Genomic DNA, 24199 nt, shown 5'->3' on the forward strand with positions numbered 1-24199 from the left:
CACTAATCTGATGAGTACCGTAGTAATATCATGTGTGATGCATAAGATTGAACTGCTACCATCACACATATCACAAATAGCCTCATCACTTGAATGTGAAAACTGAAGGACGCAATTAATGGACCACAACATATTATGGGTGTCTACACCTGGACACATGAATGTATATGCGAAAGACCTATGGATACCAGCTTCCTAGTTGTCAGCCCTCCTAACAGATGGTCCACTCCCTGACTCCATGTATAAGTGGGCATGCATTGGTGGATGATCTTCACAGGTAGGATGATGGATTGCATAGCCATCCCCCCTGAGGCACAGGGGGTGGGGGAACAACACATTTGTAGGTAGATATGATGCTCACAGTGTAGGTGACAGTCATTTTGATCAGGCTTGCATGTGTACCTATCAACACTGACCCCTAATGGTTACCAACTGCATCCCATACTCCCAATAACAGAATCATGTTACTGGTGATGTATGGTTGAAAGTTGACAAAGAGGTGGAATAGTGGCCCTGATTTATGAGAAGTTTACGCTGCCTTTCCATTGTTACACATGGCACAAAATCAATGCACACCTAATTTTGTTTGTTTCCTAATCTTGTTGTGAGTAGCTTTGGTGTCAATGAAATAATGCTAAGGCATAGTTGTGGTTGCCTGTCTCAATTGGACAGCTGCCAACATGAACAATGAGGAAGTGCTGGCTTTTCAGAAGAGGGCAGTCCGCTATAGGCACTTCCTGGCAGTGAAATCTGGGTTCCGGAGGATTGCACGCCGCTATCGCATGGAGCGATTCACCGGGGAATTGTGAGCATTCACCGAAAGGGGACCCACACAGGGAGGACCAAGCACCACAGCTGTGCAGGGGGCCACAGCTGCCATCATCACAACAGCCCCAGCTGCTACACCCTTAACATCCGTGCCACAGCCAACCCCACTTGCTGCCAAGGACATGAGTGCAATTAATAAAGAGGGATGTCACACTGGTCCTCAAAAAGTTGGACACTCTTGAGAAGGAGGTGGAGAAAAACACCAAGAGACTCGAATTCATCAAGAGGAAAAAGAAGAGGGCTAATCCATGATTGGCTTAATGACTCTCACCCCCAGTTAATTCCCCTCCCTCCTCATTTGTTTTAATATTTTATAGTGGTTTTAGGGTGTTAGTGTCAGTAGATTAGGTTAGTAGTTTAGTTAGAATAAGTAGGTTTGGGGGCGGGTTTTGTACTTTGTACATGTTACTATGTGGGTGGGTGGGTGTTGATATTGGGGCATTAATGTGTGATATATATATATATATATATATAAATATATATATATATATATATGTGTGTGTTGGAAAATGGGTTATTGGTGAGGGCAGGTAGGTACCTACACTTAGCAATAGGCCACTAACCTCCACTAAGGTCCAGTTAGGTCTCAGTAAATTAACTCCTGCTCAACCCTTGGTAGCTTGGCAACGAGTGTCAAGGCTTAACTTAGGAGACAGAGTGTAAAGCATTCAAATATCACAAAACAGTAATTAAATAAAACACAGGAAACAGTTTAAACATCCAAAACCAATTTATAAAAAATTAATTATATTTTTATCTTTAAAATGACACAAAAACGAATAGAATCGGATAAGGGGAACCAGAGATTTGAATTTTTAAAGAATTATAGTTTTTTTAGTGCCTAGAAACAAAAATTGCCAATCGGGTCATCTGGTTGCACCTCGACCGGGTCAAAGTCACAGCTTAAGGCCGACCGCGATGGAGCCCTGCTCGGCTACAGGCCGCGGGAGGCCTCGGTTAAAAGTTTACCTTCACACTTAGTCTCTTTTTCGAAGATTTTCTTCAGCGGGATGAACCTGCCAGTCCAATCCGACCTCCTGGAGCCCTCCTCCGGATACGCGATGCGGGAATCCTCAGGAGATTTTTACCTTCGGACTTAGTCGTTTTTTCGAGGTGAAAACCCTTCAACCGGGGTAAACCTGGATCTTGATCCGACGTCCCTGGAGCCCTCCTCGGATACGCTGGCTGGGAGGTCCCGGTCAACTTTTTACCTTCAGACTTAGGGTCCGGGGACCGCGGAAGCACCGCCAACAGGCTGGCGGTGCTTCCTGGGCTATTCTGACCGCGGCGGTAAAGCCGCGGTCAGAAAAGGGGAACCAGCGGTTTTCCCCTGGCCCAGGGAATCCTCCATGGGGATTCCGACCCCTTCCCGCCACCCTGTTTCTGGCAGTTCTTACCGCCAGGAATAGGATGGCGGGAACGGGTGTCGTGGGGCCCCTGGGGGCCCCTGCACTGCCCATGCCACCAGCTTGGGCAGTGCAGGGGCCCCCTAACAGGGCCCCACAAAGATTTTCACTGTCTGCTTAGCAGACATTGAAAATAGCAACGGGTGCCACTGCACCCGTCGCACCCCTGCAACTCCGCCGGCTCGATTCGGAGCCGGCTTCCTCGTTGCAGGGGCTTTCCCGCTGGGCCGGCGGGTGGCCTTTTGGCGGTCGCCCGCCGGGCCAGCGGGAAAGTTGGAATGGCCGCTGCGGTCTTTTGACTGCGGGCGGTCATTCGGCGGTGACCGCATGGCGGGCAGCGACCGCCGCCCGCAGCGGTCAGAATGACCGCCTTAGTCTCTTTTTCTGAGATTTTCTTTACCGGGACGAACCAGCAAATCAGGCCGGGTAGCGGTTGAAGCAAGCCGGCTAGAGTTGCGGCGGCGGGTCGGTCCCTCTAGGGAGCTTTTTTTCAAAAGTTCTCCAAACTTCTCCAAACATCTGGGGCTTCTCCCAGATGTTCTTTAAAGGTTCTTTTGGGGTCCACAGCTCACCCCAAGGGTCCAGAAGTTCTGAGATGGTCCTTGGAGGTGCGGACTACAACTCCCAGAATGCACCTGGCACAAACTCCTTTTTGGCCACTGGACAGTGGTCAGCTGGTCGATTTCTTCAGGAGTTGGTGCAGGGGACTCTGGTTAACAATTTTTCACCTGTAGCAAACAGGGAGTCCCTCCTTGAACCAGTTGAAGCCAGGCAAAGTCCTTCTTGTGGTGAAGCCCAAGTGTGCAGCTGGTGCACTCCTTCTGAGTGCAGGTTCCAGGTGCAGGCCAGGGGTCCAGCAGGGCAGTCTTTCTTCTCCTTTGGTTCTTCCTTGTTGGAATCTGATGGGGATCTGAGGTGTGGGTTCAGGTTTGCTAGTTTTATCCTTGCTCCTGGGTGAAAAGCAGGGGGGTCCTGGTTCTCCAATCAGGTGCAGGGTCCTTGGTGCAGGGTCCTTCCCCCTGTGATGACCACTTCCTGGGAAGTGTGGCAAAAATCAATCCCAGGAGGCAACATTCTCCAAAAATCCATCATGGCTGAACCTGATTTTTGGAGGTTACATCTGGCTGAGCCCACCCACTGGTGTGGCTAAAAATCATAAACACACCCCTCTCCTGCCCTCTCCTAATCTAATCAAGGGGGCACCTAGTTGTCTGGGGTGGCAGGATGTGGGGGTGTTGCTGGTTGCTCCAAATGTCCTTCTCTGCCTTTGAAGACCAGTTTGGCAGCCCTCCCCCTTCCTGCCTCACCATCTCCTGAGGGGAGATTTCCTCCTACAGGCACATTCCTTTGTGTGAAGCCAGGCCACTTCACACCTCATCAAGGCAGCCTGGCCAGGCTGCTAGAGGCTGGCCAATCAGAGCACAGCAGCAAAAACAATGCAGGGTTGAAATTGGCAACTTTTCAGGTAAAGTTTAAAACTCTTTACCTGAACAAGTTATATTAAATCCAACAAATGGAAGTTGTGGGTTTTATTACAACAATTAATTTGATACCAAACTCTTGGTATACATCATTTAAGGAGACTTTAAAAATTAAAATAAAGTCTCCCCATTCTAGCCTATGAAGGCCATTTACTACAATGAGGGAAAAGCGAATTTGGCTGTTTTTACCTCACCAGGGCTTATAAAACTATTTTTATAAGGTCTCTGCTTATAGTTACATGGCACCCAGCACTAGGGGCACATAGGGCACACCTTAGGGGTGACTTATATGTAAAAATAAGGTAGTTTAAGACTTTGGAACTACTTTAAATTCCAAATTCGAATTTGCATATAACTTTAATTTAAAAGCACCCAGCAAATCAGGCCTGCCTTTAAAGTGACACTGGGCACCTCAGCAGTGCACCTATGGGTGCACTACCTATGCTGTGGTCCCTAAACTTACGTGCCCTACCATATACTAGGGACTTATAGGTAGGTTAACTTAGACAATTATAATTAGCCTAATTTGCATATCCATTTTACACAGAGCACTGGCCCTGGGACTGATAAGCAGTACCCAGGGCACAGCCAAGAGTCAGTAACCACCAGTACCTGTCCAAAAAATGTGGGGGTGAGCAGGGCAAAAAGGAGGACTTTCCTACTATATATATATATATACATATATGGTATATATTTGTTTAGATATAGTTAGTGTATGTGCAGTTAACTATATGTTTTCCTTCATGTGTCTCGTGATATATGTGGGGTGGGGGGACCAATGTTTAGAGTGTGTTGTGAAATATGTTAGGTAAGTTTAGCATGGAGTAGTTAGGGTCAGTATTTGGTTATGTATAGTTAGGATAGGTTAGGTTAAGTTAGGATAGGTGTTCTTCATTCTTTTTAGTTTAGTTTAATTCTAATTAAAATTCTTTGGGTACTCCCTTGCTTCATGTGTCTTATGCTTGGATCTTAGGGTGTTCCCATGGGTGTACAGGGGAAATTGTGTGTTGGCCTAGGGATTCTGTCCTGCCTCCAGATCCTTCTCTTGACATGTTCATCACCTCCTTACAACTGAGCTGTCACATTGGCAGCTACAACACATCTACTTGTTTGTGCATCTGCCATTCAGTGTACCCACCACTCAAGATGACTATGTTGACCATGTATTGGACAGGGAAGGTGTGTTAATTCAGCTGTCATTTGTTGGGTCCTGTGTCGGAATGTTGGGCACTGTGGGACATCTGACAACATCCTACATTTCATATCTATCCTGTTAAACTGACTACTGGCAATTACAGATGAGGTTAAGTACCTCTGTTGCACACCAATGTGTTCTACTGGTACTCCCAGCTGATGATATTGCCCAAGAACTGTTTCACAGCCATTCCTGCCATTTGTAGTAGGTGAAGCATACATGTGTTAAACATTTTTGACATACTCATTGAATTGCTTGTAGGGGATGAGACCAGCATCGATATTCATCATGGAGGTCCCATGTGCATAGATATATGCCCCCATAGTCCTGCACTCTTGCACTGACAATCTGTGACTAAAGACATGTTACACACATCACAATTCCAAAGTGTAGTAGATGTGTCACAACACACAAAGACATGCTGGTTGTGTAGGTGGTGTTTAATTACAAGTGCTGTACTGCAATATTTACAATGTCCAGGTGTGTGGCCCCATTAGTGGAATCCATCCAATTGTGACACAACACATGTCCAGAGTTGAAGGACATGTCATGGGACATGCTTGGGTAAAGTGTCTTTCAGTGCAGGGGAACATAATTTGCCAACTGACAAGTTAGAGACAATTGCAGTACATAACAGAAAGGTCAACAGTGTGTCGGTGAAGAGTGCTTATCTGCAACAGTGTTAACACTGGCATGATGTCAAGCACAGGACAAAGGAAAACAATGCCCATGTGGCATGGGTTGTGCTACCGGGAACTCCTACTGGTGAAGATGATCTGTTCCACATGTTCATCTTCCGATGTGTGTGGTGTCTCCTTCGCCCTTGATGGTGGTAGAGGGGCAGTAGAGGGGGCCTGACACACTTCAGTTGTTGGAGATGTGGTGTCCCAGAAGCGGCCATCTGCGGAACTACATATAGCGTCACTGCTGCAAGGAGGAGCTGCTGATTTTTTAGTATAGCAGCAACATCCCTGTGGTAGGCAGCCATGTCTGCTGTGAGGGAAACCATTTCCCAGTGCATGGTGTCCATCTTGTCCTCAAGCACGCTGATGCCAGTTTGGGATGCCAGTTGTTGTGGCCTCTCCCTCATGGAAGAAGCTATGTCCTTCAGTAGCAGTAACAATGCACATGCTCATCCCCTCCAGGCTCACTGGCTGGCATAGTTTGCATCCCCACCCGCACCTCCTTGGCCAGCTCCAGCTGGACTCCTACCAATTTCCTCTCAAATCTGGTCCCTGGGCCCTCGGAGTCCTCATTTGTGTTGGTGCTGGCAGGTCGTACTATTGGGGTGCCTACTGGGGCCTGTGAGATGTCTGCTACATCAATACTCCTCCTTGTGACTGGAGGTGGTGTCTGGAGGTTTCAATGAATTATTGGAGGGTCACCGGCTGATGTTTGCCAGTTGGTCATCCAGGTCATCAGGGTACTCCAGGAACAGGCAGATCCGCAGGAGAGCCATCATCCTCCTCTGCAATGAGATGGTGTAAAATCAGTCTATCTGTTTTCTGGCAGTTAATATATCACGTCAGTGACTTGATATTTGAGGCTCATTGTCCTCTTAGGGCCAGAGGAATGGAAAAATGGTGCAGCGCGGTGCTGTGAAAAAATTGTCAGCGCTGTGCTGCGTCACTTTAGGAACGCAGAGATGCTCTGTATGTAAGTCAATATGGTGCTCCCCTGTGTTGTCCCCCTGCTGGTGCAAAATTCCGCTGCCAGCACCAACGCAGGCATCCTTGTACCATCATGCATGGATGCATGTATTGAGGGGTGTGATTGTTCATGTGCATGAAGGTGTCTCTTCCTGCACATTAACAATTACTATTGGCACTTTGGCACTTCTGTGTGAGCTGTAGAATGCAGCATACACAGTAGTGCCAAAGCGTCATTTTCAAATGATTGTTTATGTGCAGGAAGGGACAACTTCACACACATAAACAATAATTTCTGGCATGTTGTTCTTCCTATGTGTGCTGCAGAATGCAGCACGCATTGGAAAAGCAAAAAAACAAGTAGAAGTTCCTACTCGTTGTACCCTGCTAACGCCACCCCTGGGGGTGGCATTAGATTTTGGCACTGCCTCAGGTTTACAAAATTCCACAAATCTGAGGCAGCGTCAAAATGCAATGGGTGTTGCTTTGGCACACCCACAGCAACACCCATTGCACGCCCCTTCAAAGCACAGTGCTGCGTGGGAAGGGGCCGTATTTACAAGGTGACGTTAAGCCACAAAAAGTGGCTTAATGCCACCTTGTCAATACGGCACAGTGCTTAACGCCACAGGAGCATCACTAAAAGTGATATATCACTGAAATTGATATATTAACTGCCATTAAAAGTGGTGCGCCTGTGGCGTTAGGGGCCTATAATGTGCCCCTTAGTTCCAAAGCATTGTTCCTGTACATCATGGCTGCGGTCTACAGCCCTATCTTCCACCTGCATGTCCCATGAAGGGAAGCCCAGTTGGCAAAATTGGCTGTGTCAGATCTTCCAGGTGTGATGTCTATCCTTTTTATGGCTTGACACCATCTTTTCTTTTCAACCCTCCCTATGCATCCATTTGCATGGTGAGGCCTTGCAATGGGTGTTGCTGTGCTCATGCCACAGCCCCACACATGGCAATTTTCACTTTTCACAGTCTTTCACATGTTTCACATACACCCATGCACTGCTGAGACCTTGCATCACCCCAGGGATAGCATGGACAGGACACTATGCTCTTGTAACCATTGATGGCTCCTCAAGTTGTTGTTCGTGTATGTGTGCTACATTGCATGGCAATCATGGACCTGGCAGAATTCAGTTTCATCGTCTGTATGTGTGGGTGTGTTTGCCTTCCTAGACACCTATGTTCTCGCCCTCAATGCAACCCTCCTTTCACTATGATACAAGAGTGCAGCATGGTGACAGTGCAGCTAATTTGAAACAAGCACAGGGTTAGACCCAGTGATGGGCAGTATGGGTATGACATTTCTGCTGTGTACATCATTCTGTATGTGACAGTTCCTGATGGTAAATGAGTCTAAGGACATAGCCAGTTAACAGCAATTGTACTTAGGTCAAGGCCTGAGGCTCGCTAGAGGTGATTCTGCAGGTAGTCGTACTGGTCCCTCATTTCAAGTGCGTCAGTCCTATGGCACTGTCGCGTGGGCTCTCATTATCCTAAATGAGACTACTGGATTTCTAGGCAGCAGGATCGATAACGGTGTGGGGGACCCACGTGTAAGGGACTCTGTCACCCTAAATCCGTTTTTTGCTCCGGCTAACTAGCAGTGCCTCATTTCTCCCAAGGGGAAGATATGATTGGGCAGCCGAGCGCATTACATCTTTGGAACTTCGCAGGGAAGTCGTGGTCACTCAGATCCAAACCAGCTCTCTCATTTACAATATGATCTCATATACAAATGACAAAGGCAGTTTAAGTTTTATATAATGTTTTAATAAAACAACTGCATTTTAGATATTGAGGCGTGAGCCGCAATAACCAGAACCATACAACACAGTAGGATTGAAATAGTCACGAGGAGAGTGAAACATAAGAATAACGATATCATGGTGTTGACAATTTTTACTCTCTCTCAGCTAGTTCTATTTCGAGCACAGCATGTTAAGCTTTTGACTGCCATTGTGTACTTGGCCACCCCCAACAGCACAGGTGGTAGTGGCAACTGTTGTCAATGTGGAATGCCCCATGGGCCAATGGCCTGGCACTGGCAGGTTTCCAGCAGCTTACGGACTTGCAGTGCCATCTGTCCTGTGACACCACAGCAGTATTACGTTCAACACTATCCCCCAGGTCTGCTTCTGCATTTCTACCAGCCTTTACATGGCAGTGAAACCCCCATGAAAAGGTTGTTGGTGATCTGCTGTGGTGTGTCCCTAGGTGCCCTGCACAGCCCATCCACTTGGCATGGGCCGTGCAGGGGGTCCCATGCCCTGGCCCTTTGCCATTTCCACTGCCTGATTTACAGGGCTGAGTGCAGCATGTCCTGTCAGACTCAATTCAGCCAAAACTGGCACTGAGTCTATTTGATCCAGCAAGAATGTTGTGTTAAGTGCCCCACAGAGCTACCATGAGCAGACAGAGTTCCAGCCACCATCCCAACGAGTAACTCATACTGGCAACCGCAAATGGTACACTGCACTGGCAGTCTTACCAACACCGGACTTGCCCATGCACCATCCCCCACCACTCATTGTGGAATTATACGCCATTATATTCACAGTCTCACCCCATGTGTTGTATGTGTGTGTTTATTTCTCCATTCCCATGTGTCTGACATGGTTGTGTCAGAGTAGTTGTGGGCTCAGCTTGTGACTGTTATGATGTACTGGTTGCTATCTGTGATACATATTTTCTGTAGTGGCACAAGATGTGTGGTTCAATACTACTTCAGTTTAGTTGGTCTGGGTAGTGGCTAATTACCAATGATACAGGTCCAGCCTGGTATTCTCCCAGCACCTGTTCAGTTCATTGTTCCACGCACCCAGGGGACACCCTGACTGCATGATGGAGTGGTGGCTGCCTCACGTGGATGTGTTGTCAATGTGCAGTGTGGTGTTGCTGCCGGCACATGTCTGGGTATTGTTGGGACAGTTGAAATGGCTTGTGTGTTGTGTGATGCAGCACATATGCATTTGGGCAATGAGGTAAGGCAGTTGCAAGGTGTTACTGCAAGGGACACCATTATGACATAACCCCAGGAATGGTATTGACTGGTATTAATGGTATTGACTGACTGCTTGGTCTCTGAGGTCTTGGTGGTGTTGGTGGTGTTGTTATGACTATATCCAAGGGATGTTGTGATGACACAACCAGTGGCACAGTGATTATACATGTCATTGTGATGCTATTAAATGTGTTTGACCAATGACTTTGTGTTTCACCATTGCGCATATTAGTTACTCAATGTTCACCAGTAGCACATTACATGTCGTGTTCAGTTCAGCTGCCTATTGGCTTTGACATGGCATTAGACATTACATTTGATATTTAGGTTAGCTGCCTATTGGCTTTAACATGGCATTAGCCATTACATTCTGTATTCAGTTTAGCTGCCTATTGGCTTTGACATGGAATTAGACATTACATTTGATATTTAGGTTACTTTGACATTGCAGATAAGCTGTGTTTTTCCAAGCTGTGTTTTTCCACATGATAGACCAAGCTGTGTTTTTCACACCAGACCCTAGCTGATAAGAGCACGTAGATTTTGTGTTTACCTCTCAATCCAGTCTGAGAACGAGTGAGGCTCGGAGAATTGGCCACTCTCCAAGTTTTTTCGGTTCTCACACTGAGTTTACTTTTAAGGGTGGCTCTGGACTACAGCAGAGTTAGATTGAAACTATCTTGACTTCAGACAGGAACGGAGACGTCTCCCGTTTGGGTAGAAAATCTCTTTCTCGCAGTTGAACCGGAGTCATCAACTTGCAGGTCTCAGGAAGATGAAGCTGAGTTATAGGCCCTACAGCCTTGCCCTACGGTGATGCAATTTTGTCTTTTATGCTTTACTTTGAAGTCATGCTATAATATAATCACATGTATTTGCTGTGTACATTGCAACTGAGAAGTACTTTGCATTGCTGTGACTACTTTTGAACGTGTGCTTCCAACCTACTAATTTTGTCTCTCAGGAACCTCGTGGTGAAGTAATAATAACAATAAATGTCTTCTTCAAACTCAGAAGTGCATTCCAGAGAGGTTCTGTAAGCTCGATAATGAGATAAGAGCAAGAAAGCAGAACAGCCATCCATCCCATGCGCTGCATATGTACATGTAGGTATTTAGGCCTGGTGTTCAACGTATGTCCAGGTTGTGTATGTGTCATGGTGTATGGCACTACCAAGGCATAGGTACATGTGTAGCTTACGTCACAATGTTGAAATTTCTTAATGTGCATTGTGACCCTCTGCGCTCCTTTGACATGCATTTAGTGAGCCCTATGTGCCTCCCCCTTCTTCCACTGAACATTTTAGTATAACTTTCCCCCATGCAACTGACCCTGCATTTGTGGTGTTTCCTGGTAGTCTGCGCTGTCGTGGAATTCCTGTGACAATTTCCTCCGGAATGACTGCTACAACCATCTCCTCTGTCTCGTCCAAGTCCTCTTGTGGTGCTGGACTCCCACCTAAAGTTTGCAGTGCTGCCTTCCTGTTCCTTGCTATTTTTTCCTTTGTTTTTCACTTGTAGTCATGCCAGCGTTTTTTGCACTCAGTTACAGTTCTCCTGACCTTTGCCCCACTGTTCATTTTATCCACCATATGCTGCCAGATAGCCTTTCTCCTTCAAATTGGAAATTTGGAGGTGACGAAGAGTTGATTTTGATGCTCCTTTACCTCTCTCGCCTGTATTTTGTGCTCCTTTGTGCTGAAACAACATTTTCTCTTTTTCTTCTCCCTCCCCTTGGTCTTGTCTGTGTCTTCCTGGCTGGTTCCTGGTTGAAAGGGGTCTCCCTGGGATCTCTCCTAGTTTCCTGGGTCCATTTTGCCTCTCCTTTGTACTGTTTTCTTTGTTTGTGTCTGTATTTTACACTATAGAGGGCAAAAACGGTGCATTTCCATTTTGTGACGCGTTTACATGTCATAAACCGGATTAGAGTAATTTTTCCTCCGTTAATGTTATTTTGCCTTACAATGCGCAATGGTTAATGTCAGGAAAAATTACTCGAACTTATTTATAGCGCCACCCAGCATCAAAGTAGAAATATGACTCCCGGGTGGTATTAAAAAATGGCGCTAGTCAGCGCTAACGTTTCTGACGCAAAACTGCTTCACAAGGGATCTGTTGCACAGTGCCTTAGGACGTACAGAGGGGACAACCCAAGCAGGTTTTTCTTCAAATTATTTTCTCAATTTCAGATGGTGTACATACTTGAATAGGTCAATGTGTAATTGAGAATAATCAGGTTTGCAGTAGGACATAAACCCAATCCCATGCATAATACATTTTTGGTCAACAGAGAAAGGCAGATTAGCCCATTGGCTGAAGCTGTATCCCAAATTCCAGAAGCAAACCAGGGTGCTGTATGGATATCTCAGTCACAAGAGGAGTGCTCAGCAGAATGCGAATCTTCAGCAACAATATTGAGGTATAGGAGGACAGAATAAATGGGAAGGTGAAAAAATGATAAATTGAATTGGTAGACTTTCAGCAGTTAAAAAAGTAAATTAGGTTGTGACCAACTGCTGTCTGTATGGTGCACAGTTTCATGATAAATAGTATGAGCTTTTCTATTAGCTGACTTTGACATTTTGCTAAGATCACGCAAGAGGCTTGTGAGAGTCACCAACAACCTTCTTCAGGTGAAGCTTGATGAGAGGGTACTTGTACCATCTCGCGAGACTCTCACAACAGTCAAATGAAACTTGACAGAGTGACCCTGACACAAGATCTTTTTTTGATCAAGTGGGAGTCTTGCAAGTTGGATTGTGCAGAGAGAGAAAAAGAGCATGTATTACTACAGTACAAGTGCTCTTAACCTTTTTAAAACAACCACAAATCTATAAAAATAATGCACAGGTAGAAAAGATGAAATATAAAGCAAAAATAAAAGGTTAGAAAAGCTATTAGAGGGGGTTATGGTACATGTACTCTGAAACAGATACATTTTTTTCTGTGAAGTCTGCAAGAGTGAGGTTACATTACGTTCAACCAATAGTTGACTTTCCCTCTAAAAAATGTTTTAAAAAAAGTTTTGATGTAAACGGCTGCAAGGTTTGAGGGTTGAGATACTTATATCTGATGCATGACCTCAGACACCTGACATAGCCCTTTGTGGTTTGAAGATGAAACAAGTGTAGTCTCTTTGGATTTCGCTAAGTAGAGGTCATTTGACTTTTGACTAAAACTGATTGGTGTATTCAGCTACCTTCAAGACACAGCTCCATTTTCAGGTAATTAAAATATAATGTATTTTAATGATGAGGTCTCTGACTAAATATTAAAAGAAAATTATATATTTAAAAATAGATTTCAATATATGTGTTTGTTGTGCCAGTACTAATAAGTTAGATGTTTAAAATGCTAAATAGATATTAAAACTGCTTACTATTGAATGTTAGCTGACTGTATCTTTCATATATTTTTGGGTTCATAGACGGCTATGGAAATAGTTTTGTTTTAAGATGTAGATGTTTCTCAAGCATGGTTGATGTATATTCTAACTTTTTAACTTACTGTGTATATTTTTTGACCGTGGGTGTCCTAAATACAGTTAAACGTATACAGAGTGGTTTTTTGCACCGAAGACTGTGCTCTAAGTGAATTGAATCATACATGCAGCTCACTCAGAGAAAATACGTTTGCATAAGGATGGAATTCCTTATTGAACAGTTTAACACTGAGGCATCAGCCTGTACAAAGGTGTTTTGTAGAGCGTTCTCTGAAGGTTTTATCAAATTGCACTTCATTTAATATGTGCACGGTTAAAAGGGCTAGTGTTCTCTGCTGTAATTATATATGATTCGGTTTCATAAACCAATTATACATGTGTTCAATAAGAAAAAATCTTTGTAGAGGAATGGCTTTCTAACAAAAGCCTTTTTTCTCCCAGCATTTAACATGTGGTGAAGCTTCAGTAGAAAGGTAATTTTGTTAACAATGCCCATATCTGTCACTGTTTAACTCGTAGAGGAGTTTCAGGACAGACTGTTTGCTCTTATAAAACTGAGCAAGTCCTTTATTTAACCTGTACACTATTAACATTTACTATGTTCACTGGTGTAATTATATAGAGTTCTTTTTCCTAAAGTATTTATACATGTGGCTCACTGACAGAATATAGGGGGTCATTACGACCTCGGCGGTCTTTTCGCAAGACCGCCAAGGTACCGCCGTGCTGAAGTCCGCCAGTGGTGGCGGTCTTCTGCGCCGCATATTTTGACCCCTGGCAGGCCGCCGTCCTTTTTCGTATGGAAAGCCGCCAGCAGCCATACTGGCGGATGGCGGGAAAGTGGAGGTTGCACAACCTCCACCGCCACGTCAACAGAACACCGTCCACTGAATCACGTCCCATGAGTCGGTGTGGCAGTGTTCTGGTGATGGTGTTCTGGTGGCAGAGCTGCGCCCATGGATCCCGTCCCCTCCCGGAGGATCAACGGACAAGGTAAGTTGATCGTCCGTTAGGGAAGGGGGTGGGGGGTGTTGTGTGCATGCCTGGGGTGTGCGTGTGAGAGTGTAGAGGGGTGAGTGAGTGAGTGTATGAGTGCGGGGGGTGCTGTGTGTATGGGAAATGTGTGCGGGTCGGACGATGTGCATGTCTGTTTGTATGTGTTGTCGGGGTATATGTGTGGGTGTAGGGGTGTGTATATGTGCATGTTGGGGGTGTGTGCGTGTAGGGGTGTGCATATGTGCATGTTCGGGGTCAGGGTGGGGAGGGGTGTTGTGCCACCTTTGGGGGTGGCAGGGGGGTGGAGGGTGTGGGGGGAGGATTCGTGGGGGCTAGCGGGGGGTGGGGGAGACCCCTATCAGTGCCAGGGAAGGAATTCCCTGGCACTGATAGTGCCTACCGCCATGGATCTCATAGCGGTTCTCAACCACCCAAGATCCATGGCGGTATGCAGGGTCTTGATACCGTCGGCGGTCTAGTGACGACCGCCGGGCTGGAGACCGCAATCTCCAGCCCAGCGGTCTTCACCGCCATGGCGGTCGGAATGGTGAAGTGGCGGATGCCGCCGCGGTCATAATTCCATTTTTTTTTCGCCGACCTGTTTGCGGTCTTACCGCAGCTTTACCACCGACCGCCAGGATCGTAATGAGGGCCATAGTGTGTCTAGAGAGGTACCTTCCTAACAAAAGTCTTTTACTCCTATTTATTAATTTGTGGAGAGGTCTCAGTACAGAGTCTGTTTTGGTGGCAATGTCCATCATTGGTACTGTTTAACTTGAAGAGGCGTGTCAGGACAGATGGTGTGCTCCTATAAAACTGAGCAAGTCACTCTTTATGGACTTGTAAGATGAAGAGTTATTCTTTAATAAAACACTACCATAATCAAATTCTACCCTGTTTAAATCTTGTAAGAGAGGGCCCGGTGTGTTTATAAACCCTTGTACACTAACTCGTTATATAGATTTTGTTATTTGTAAACCAATTCATGCACCATTGAATGGTGTTTGAAGACACACATTTGTGAAGGGGTACCTTACTCACTAAATCCTCTTATACCCAACCTATAACCTCTGACAGAATTATTAGTACAAAGAGAATGTTTTGATAGAAGTGAGCCAATCATTCGGTATGCACGTCTATTACAAACCTCTCATATTAAGTTAAACTTCAGTATACCTTATGTCCCCTTGAGCAAAATGTAGAACATAGGGGCTAGTGTTTGTCTGAGGGCTGTATATACACCCGTTACTGTGTTCAGCGATATGAGTAGCCAGCTTGCTGTTTATAAAACTATGTAGCACAGGAGGTACTAGCTTCCAAAAGTCTTATACACAAAGCAGTTGGTCTCTGTTGAGCTGTCACTTTGAGAGACTGTTGTTAGAGAGCAATACGAGATAAGATCAATATTTGATGAGACCCTACAATGCAGAATGTATAGCATGATGAAACATAAGGGACAAGGCCTCCTTGTTCTGTCAGTTCTTTTACAGAGACAGTGGCCCTCATTATGAGTTTGAAACTCTTTCGGACAGAAAACCTCCACTCTGGTTTTCTACCCGCTGGCCCTATTATGAGTTTCCCCCTGGGCCAGGGGCGGAAACAGAGTTTTTGCCTGCTGGCCCAGTGGTAAACAGGCTACAACATTGATGCCGGCTCATAATCGAGCCAGCGGCAGTGTTGCGGTGTGATGGGTGTAACAGCACCGTCGCACTTTTCACTGCCTATTATTCAGGCAGTGAAAAGTGTGACGGGCTGTCCATGGGTTCCCCTGCACTGCCCATGCCAAGTGCATGGGCAGTGCAGGGTCCCCCATCTCCGCTAGCTTTTGCATGGTGGTGGAACAGCCCTGCCCTGGTGGATTAAGACTGCCGTCACCACTAGGCTGTCGACCGGCGGCAACATGGCAGTACCGATGGTTGGACCGTGGCGGCTCCGCCACTGTCATAATATAAAGCCTGGACCACTGCTTTGGCAGCGGTCTGACCGCCATCGCGAGTCTGGCGGTCCCAGGACCACCAGAATCCTAATGAGGCCCTTTGTATTCTGCTCAAAGGAATCAGTAGAGAGGGTAGTCTTACTCCACTGAACTAAACACCATATTCACTCAAACAAAACATCTTTACAGATGGATGATATTCTCAGTAAAGCCTTCCACAGCCAGCTCTCACTTCATTTGTCTGAACAGAAAGGTTATGTTGTGATAAAAAAACAGAAACATTTATACTGTATATACTTATAAGAAAAGGGCCCCCTCTCTTCTGAAACTGAACCAACAGAATATGTGCCCTGTTAAACTGTGATAATACAAGGCCTATTGTGTGCATGGCTCCTCCTACATACATCCTTTATTCTCTTCAGATATGTTATTAGACAGAAACTAGTGTGTGACGTGAACCAAACACCCTCTTCACTCTGAGAAACATCTATTCAGACACATGGCTTTATTACTAAAGCCCTTTACACCTACTGTTTAACCTGTTCAGGTATGTCAGGAGGGGTGGTGTGCTGTTGTAAATGTGAACCATTTACTCTGCCTGGGCTTGAGAGGGAATTACTGTTGCATGAAACAGTACTACAAGAAAAGTGAAGCCTGTTTAAATCTGCTTGTCTAAATTCTTCTATACTAATCCTTTACTCTTTTCAGAGGTATCAGCAGAGACCATGGTGTCTACAAACCCATTCATATACCATATTCTCTCAGAGGAGACACCTTTGTGCAGGGGTGGTTTAGTCACTATACTCTTTTACACCCAACAAATAACCTCTAGAGACCTATTAGTAGAGAAGGAATGTTCTGCTAGAAGTGACTTAATTACACTCTCTAGAATTATAGCATAACATTCTACTTGTACATCAAACAGGTTTATCGTTTGTTTGCCCTCTGGTAAAATGTAGTAGCTCAGGGGCTAGTGTTTGTCTGAGGCCTTTTACACACATCCTTTACTTTGTTGAAAGATATTAGTACACATCTTGCTGTTTATAAACTCATTTAGTACAAGAGGTACTAGCTCTAAATAGGCCTTCTACACAATGCACATGGTCTCTGTTGAGCTGTCACTTAGAAAGACTGCACTTAAATGGTATTATCAGATAGGATTAGTATTTGATGAAGTGTACTATGCAGAATGTATACTATGTTAAAATGTAGTAATATAGCACCTAGGTTTTCCTTTAATTTGTGTACACTCATTGTTATATTAGTAACAAGTCTGTAAGAAGCAGAAATAGATATGATGTGCATTTTATTTTCTCTGTAGGGCTGCCAGACATGTGAGGATGACAACAAAATGCAGGAGAAATAGAAGATAAATCAACAGTACTACAAAGAGATCTCCAAACATCAAACACACCCAGAGAAAGAGAATGATGGTAAAATGAAATGTAAATCAAGTAATAATATCCAATCTTTAAAAAAATAATAATAACCACTTCGGCTTTCTTCTACAGGTGTGAGCGAAATGCAACATATGTCTACATTTAACAGACAATTATATTATTCTTCAAAAAAAAGATATTAACACACAAAACAGATTTAAGAAAAATAAATGTAAAGAACTTTGTCAACAGTTCTCTCTGAGAAGAGCAGTATGTGATATAATGCTAAGCATGACATCAGTAAAACACAAAAGAGCTTTGCAAAACCAGAAAAATGTTGTTGAGCTGCTTAGATAAATTGATTAATTCTCTAAAGAAAAAATGTCACAAGAAGGCTCATGTGAGTAAAACAAATATTTGCAGTATTTTCCCGGGCTTGTGGAAACAAACTTCGAGTACTGAGGCATATTAGTGCCCAGAAATGTGGGAGAAGAAGTAACTAATGAATTATTAAGTCAAAGTCCTAACAATCTAGTCTTTGAGTGGAAATGTACAGACATATACAATAATTCTGTTGAGAAACTTGGACTGTTCTTAAACAGTTATAGCAAAGGAAATGTAAAACAAAAATTAAAGTAATCCAAAGCTTTGATCCTTGTCGAGTAAAGAAGCTTATAAACCTTCAAGGACATTAATTGGCTTGTGTATCACACCAGCTCTGTGACAGTACTTTCCACCATATCCGTAAGCTGTCTGTGCACCACACTAAAAGGTGCAGTCTTGTATGAAGACTGTATTTTTTAAAAAGTCCATCTCTTCAGCTCCAAAAAACTAAATGAAATGCTATCAAGAGGTATTCATTCTGAAGTCAGTTCTGTAATAGCTGACATTCAGATGCAATATTTTAAAGGCTAAGTGAACAGACTGAGATGGTTGTGCAGAACAAAACTCAAAATTCTAACACTAGCACAGTGTTAGATCATTTTAAAAGGAAATTGGTGCATTTGCCATGACAACTGTAGAAATTGCAGACAAGGTGTGTGTTTGTTGCAGGCAAACTCACTACAAATCACAAGACACATTTTTTTATATTTGTGAAAAAACAGATGACAGATGTTAGAAATGGGGTTTCTAGTTGGCTAGGGTATGCCCCTAAGCCAGGCAGAACCCACCTACTCTAGTCAGGGCAAGGGAGTTACACGTCCACGATAACCCCTGCTCACCCCCTTGGGAGCTTGGCACGAGCAGTCAGGCCTAACCCGGAGGCAATGTGAAAAGCATTTACACAACACACATAACACATGTGACACAGAATGTACACCGCAAAGTAAACACAACACTGAGCTATGTAAAAATAAACTGTATTGCACAAACCATAATTAGACCAAACATTACACATCAGTAATACCCTGCTACCTTAGCAGTTATCAGAACGTTACACAAGTTACTAATATTCTGTAGGAATAAGCAGTTGTCTCATTACAACATGTAAGTACTCAGGATTCTGCAACATAAGCAGTAGTCAGGAATCACAGTAACTAAAGGTATGCACTTGTCATAAACACATCCTAAATGTCCATAATAGGAACATAATAGCACCTATGGCAAAGTACTTGTTTTCTTGTGAAAAGGGGGCACTGCTGGTGCCTAGAAGACGAGCATGGGGGCGCCCGGTGCTCCTGTGTGCGAAACGGGGGCCACGTGGTGCTCCTGGGGGAGAGGAGCGGTCTGCACCCTCTCTGTTGCAGAGAACGGGCCCCTCCTGGGTCCCACGATCTCTGTGAGGGCCTTCCTTGGCCTTCGCATATCCATCGACAATGGTGGGGGCCAGGCAAGGCCAAACAACCACAAGGTTAAGTAACTGGGTCGATCGCGCCCCTGAGGCAGTGGCCGGGGAGAAAGGAACTCTCCTGAGGCTGGAATCCCCTCTGGTCAAGCCCGAGTCTGGTGCGTGAACTCCTCCTGGGCAGTGGCGGTGACTTGGGCTTCAGTGTAGGCCCTCAGTGGTGCCCCGGGGGCGCTCCTTAGTGCGAACCTTACCGCGGGGGCACCGACAGGAGCACGTGGGCTCTGATTTCCTCTTCCTTGTTCCCCGGGGGCACTGATTGGAGCGCAAAGCAATGCGCTGGTTATAATGGATGTTCGGGCTGCGGCTGTGATCTTCTTTTGCAGTGAGGAGCACTTATGAGCACAGAGGACCCTGGGTCATGGCGGTAATCGTTTCAGAAGAGAGCGTAGGAGCGCGCCAAAGACAGCTTCAAAGTGCTATGGCCAGGCGGCGGTTATCGTTTTTCACAACCACAACGTGTTTCACAGAGCGCAAAAGGTACCATGTGGATCCCGATCTGCGGCGGTAAGCAGCCAGGAAACGCTTCAAAAGCATCAAAGCAGCACTCCTGGTGCTGAAGTAGGTTACAGGGGTCAGGGGCCACCCAGCCTCTGGAGCCAAAAATAAAGAAGGGGCTCAGGGCTGGCGAACTCAGCTACAGGCCTGTGCACAAGTGGATGCAAGCAGTGGCAGTTCCTCCTAGTGACCAGGCAGGTCACAGGTCAGCACAGCAGCAGCAGTCCAAGGTGGGTCCTGGTGAGTCCATTCAGCAGCGTCCAGTGTCCAGCTTCAGGTAAGCTTCTTCAAGTTTCAAGAATGTCTAAATTGTGGGGAAAAGTCCCCTGTACTTATACTAAGTCTACAGTGTGTATTACAATGGGGAGGAGAGGGGGCTCTAACCAGTTACAGCTGGTTCTGGGAGTGCACCTTCTCTCCTCCAACACAGGCTCCAAACATCAGTGGAGGGTAAACGACCCTATTGTGCGAGGCCAGGGCACAGCGTTTACAAATGCAGGTGTGCCCCGCCTCTCCCTTCTCTCAGCCCAGGAAGACTATTCAGTATGCAGATGCACCTCTGTGACACCTCCACCCTTCCTGTGTACAGGCTGTCTGAAAAGTGTGCACAAATCCCCAACTGTCAGTCTGCCCAAACGTGGATTGGAGGCAAGCTGCAAAACACCAGAGTCATAAGCACAGATAAATGTGCACTTTCTATAAGTGGCATTTCTGTAATAGTAATAAAAAATACACCTACACCAGTAAGCAGCATTTCTTATCATTATCACCACCATCCCAAACATGCCTACGCTACCCCTCATAAATCAGACAATACCCCTTACCCATAAGGCAGGGCATTTCTAATGCAATCCTATGAGAAGGCAGCACTCACAGCAGTGAGTCACCAAGTTATACTGTTTGTCACTACCAGGACAGGCCACGCAACCTGGCACATGTCCTGCCTTCTACATTCATGGCACCCTGCCCATAGGGCTAGCTAGGGCGTACCTTAGGGGTGACTTAGATGTAGTAAACGGGGAGTTCTGGGCCTGGCAAGTAAATTTAGATGCCAGGTCCCTGTGGCAAAAAACTGTGCACACATGCCCTGCGCTAGCAGGCCTGAGATAGGTTTGACAGGCTACTTCAGTGTGTGGCGCAAGCAGCGCTGCAGGCCCACTAGTAGCATTTAATTTATAGGCCCTGGGTATAGGGATACCACTTTACAAGGGACTTATATGTAAATTAAATATACCAATTAGGTATAAGCCCATCATACCAATTTTACAATGGAAGGCACATGCACGTTAGCACTGGTTAGCAGTGAAAAAGTGCTCAGAGTCATAACGTCAGCCAACAAAGGTCAGAAAAATAAGGAGGCAGAAGTCAAAATGTCTGGGGAATGACCCTGTAAAAGGGCCAGTCCAACAACAGAGAACTGGGACAATGGTTTAAACTTGCTCTTTACTTGATCAATGAAGACAGGTTTGACTTGTGCATAAACCAGATTGTCTGTAAATGCTGTATTGACAAACTAGACGATAAAAAAATGTCCGCTGGAGGAATTCATAACAAAATGGACCTTTTCCCAATTCCTTCTCCGTTTCAAAACCTGAATGTGTATGAGACTGTTCTGATACAAACAGTACTTCAATTCTAAGTCATTGGAAGAATGGAGACTAAAAATTAGACGTACACCCTTCTGACCTACTAAAAGGTTTGAAAGGTAAAGTTGTGTAGTTGCCTTTGAATATGAAGGAGAATATTGAAACAATGGGTGTAGATCGAGAAGAGGAAGGACCACTAGTGATTCTAGTGAATGGAGGACCCATCAAAGACCAATGAAAATGGCAGCAACTTTTCAGCATTAATATGGTTAAGAGGGCTTTAAAATGAATTAAAATAGAAAATGTATTTTATAAAGATATTTTTGTAGATGAGCACGTTACTGTCTTAGAACAGAATGTCCCACATCAGCTCCTTTTGCTCAGTTTGGAAAGGTTTATTTAGCTGAAGTAGAAGAAATATATGAATACTGTTTCATTAACCCTCTACATTGCAGAGAAATGATGGGCGCTTTAGAATTATACTAAATGAAGTAAGTGAAAAGAGAACCAGTAAGTATGTGAGAAAAGAGCTTAGGATCACAGTGATTTCCGATGTTGTTTCCCACAGGACAAGGTGGTCATTATGATGAATGTCCATACAGATTCCTGCATCAAAATATATATGCAGGGGATTGTACTCTGAAGATCCCCTCTTTAGACAGAACATACAGTATATTTTTCACCTTAGGTTTAGAGTGATCTGTCAGTATTATCATATGCTGTGGGCCATATGATGAGAACAGGCACATGGTTTTAATATATCTCTGCAGAGATTGTGTAGAAAAAATACATGGTAAAGATGAGGTACTAGAAAGCAATTGGATGACTGTGATGGCTTACCAACATGGTACCAATGAATGTTGGTTCTGTCATCATGGTGAAATGAAGTGTATGTTGCGCAATGTAGGTGCACCTACCTAGTTTGTTACTTTGGGCTGCGCAGAGTATGCATGATCTTTGCAGGCAAGCTAATGCAAACATTTCAGGGATTGATTTGAAGTCTACAGGTCAATTGTGGTCCATTGATCCTGCAAATGTTTGTAGATACCTCAAATACAGATTTGAAGCCCTGCTTCATTTAATCTGCAACAAACAAAATCCACCACTAGGTTAGATTGTGGACTTCTTCTGGAGAAATAATAACATGCAAGAGGAGCACCGCATATACATATGTTATTGTGGGTGAAAGATGTATTGAACATTGGTCACAATACTGATGACTCAGTGTTGTCATTCATTGAGCAATATGTAAGTCGTGACATTCCAGAAAAGTCTCAGAAGAGAACTCTTAGGCAACAAGTCTTGAGATTCCAGTTACATAAATGTGCCAAACATTGTCAATGGAGATACAGAGCAAAGGGAAATACACCACTCAGTGTTGTTTTGGATTCCATAGGCCTGTAATCTCTAAAAGAAAAGTGAACAGTTTTATGTCTGCAGTCAGACACATGATTACTACGAAACCTCCTAAACATGAATAAAATCTAAAAAGAAGTGAGGCTACAAAATGTATCAATGATTACAATGCAGTAATCCTGTCCATGTAGAATGTTGACATGGGTATTCAGTTTGTAAAAGACAATTCCATTGCTGTAGCTCGATAAGTTGTTTCATATATAATAAAGTCAGAAAAGACCGAGATGAAGGATATATGGGAAGAGATAGTAGCAGAGAAGTCTTTAAATAAAGAGCTTCTTCGTTTCAGTTTAAAGATGTTCTCATCATGGAAATTGGATCCTATGAAGCTTATACAGGGAGTCCAAAGCAATAATTTGGGCTAGTTTAGGCCTGGCATCAACACAAAAACATGTATTGAGACAGTTTCTTGAAATTGAGCATCTTGCTCAGTAGTGATCCGGAAAGTACTGAGCTCCTTAAAACACATATGATGGACACATGTTACCCTAATCGAAGTATCCATCAAGAAAATATGTTTGTGTAAAGTAGAGCAGAACTATACACACAGACACAATGTAGATGAGAACACTGAGCAAGGAAAGTTTGGGGTGACTAGTTGTAAAAGGTGTTTAGTAAGGCGTGCAAAACCAAGTTTCATTAATCATTATAAATTGAGCTATCAAATAGGTGAGAAAAGAGAATTCTTTTACCTGGCTCTGTTGCAACTTTTTTATCCTTGGCATTCCGAAACCGAACTGATAGGTGACTATAACAGCTAGAAAGATGCTTTCAATGCAGTCAAACATAGCATCCAATATGAGGTGTTTTCCACATATCAGAACATGTTACATGATAAAATCCAACAGAAGGAAACAACTACTGTAGAAGTTGTAAAAGGCCAGCCTTTTGTTGAAAATGAGACATCCATAGCTATGGGTGAAGTTGAAAAAGTTGTGGGTCACATAAGGAGTGAGAGCATTGATTTAAAAAGTCTAATCTCTTAACAAAATTAACAACAGCTAAAAATGTATCAACAAATAACAAAATCTGTAGAGCATTCACTGCTACACGACAATGTATTTGTAAAACATTCAAGCCTACACTTCTTTATGTTAGTTGTCAGGCACGTACAAGGAAATGTTTATGATTAAAGTGCTCACTGTATTTGTTCACAGAAAAATTTGTTGTGAGCTATACTAGAATATTTAGTTGCTCACAACATTCAAGGAATCATGTTGCACAGACCACATATGTTGCCTTGGGAACATCACAACAAACTAGAATACCTAAGGTTATCTGGTGATGCTTGTCATAAGGAGTCCAGACTTCTCAAGAAATTGAAAGTTCTGATTGTTGACGAGGTTAGCATATGATCTAACCTTATGCTAGCTTTCATACAATTGAGGATACATGAGGTTCTGCGAACTGACTTTGATGTCTTTTTTGGAGGCAAACATGTCATTGTTTGTGATGCATTTCACCAGTTGACTCTGGTCAAAGGTCAACCAGTTTAAAAAGAAAATGTGCATGAAGAAACTAAGG

This window comes from Pleurodeles waltl, chromosome 4_1, assembly GCF_031143425.1.
Source record: "Pleurodeles waltl isolate 20211129_DDA chromosome 4_1, aPleWal1.hap1.20221129, whole genome shotgun sequence".
NCBI classification, from domain to species: Eukaryota; Metazoa; Chordata; class Amphibia; order Caudata; family Salamandridae; genus Pleurodeles; species Pleurodeles waltl.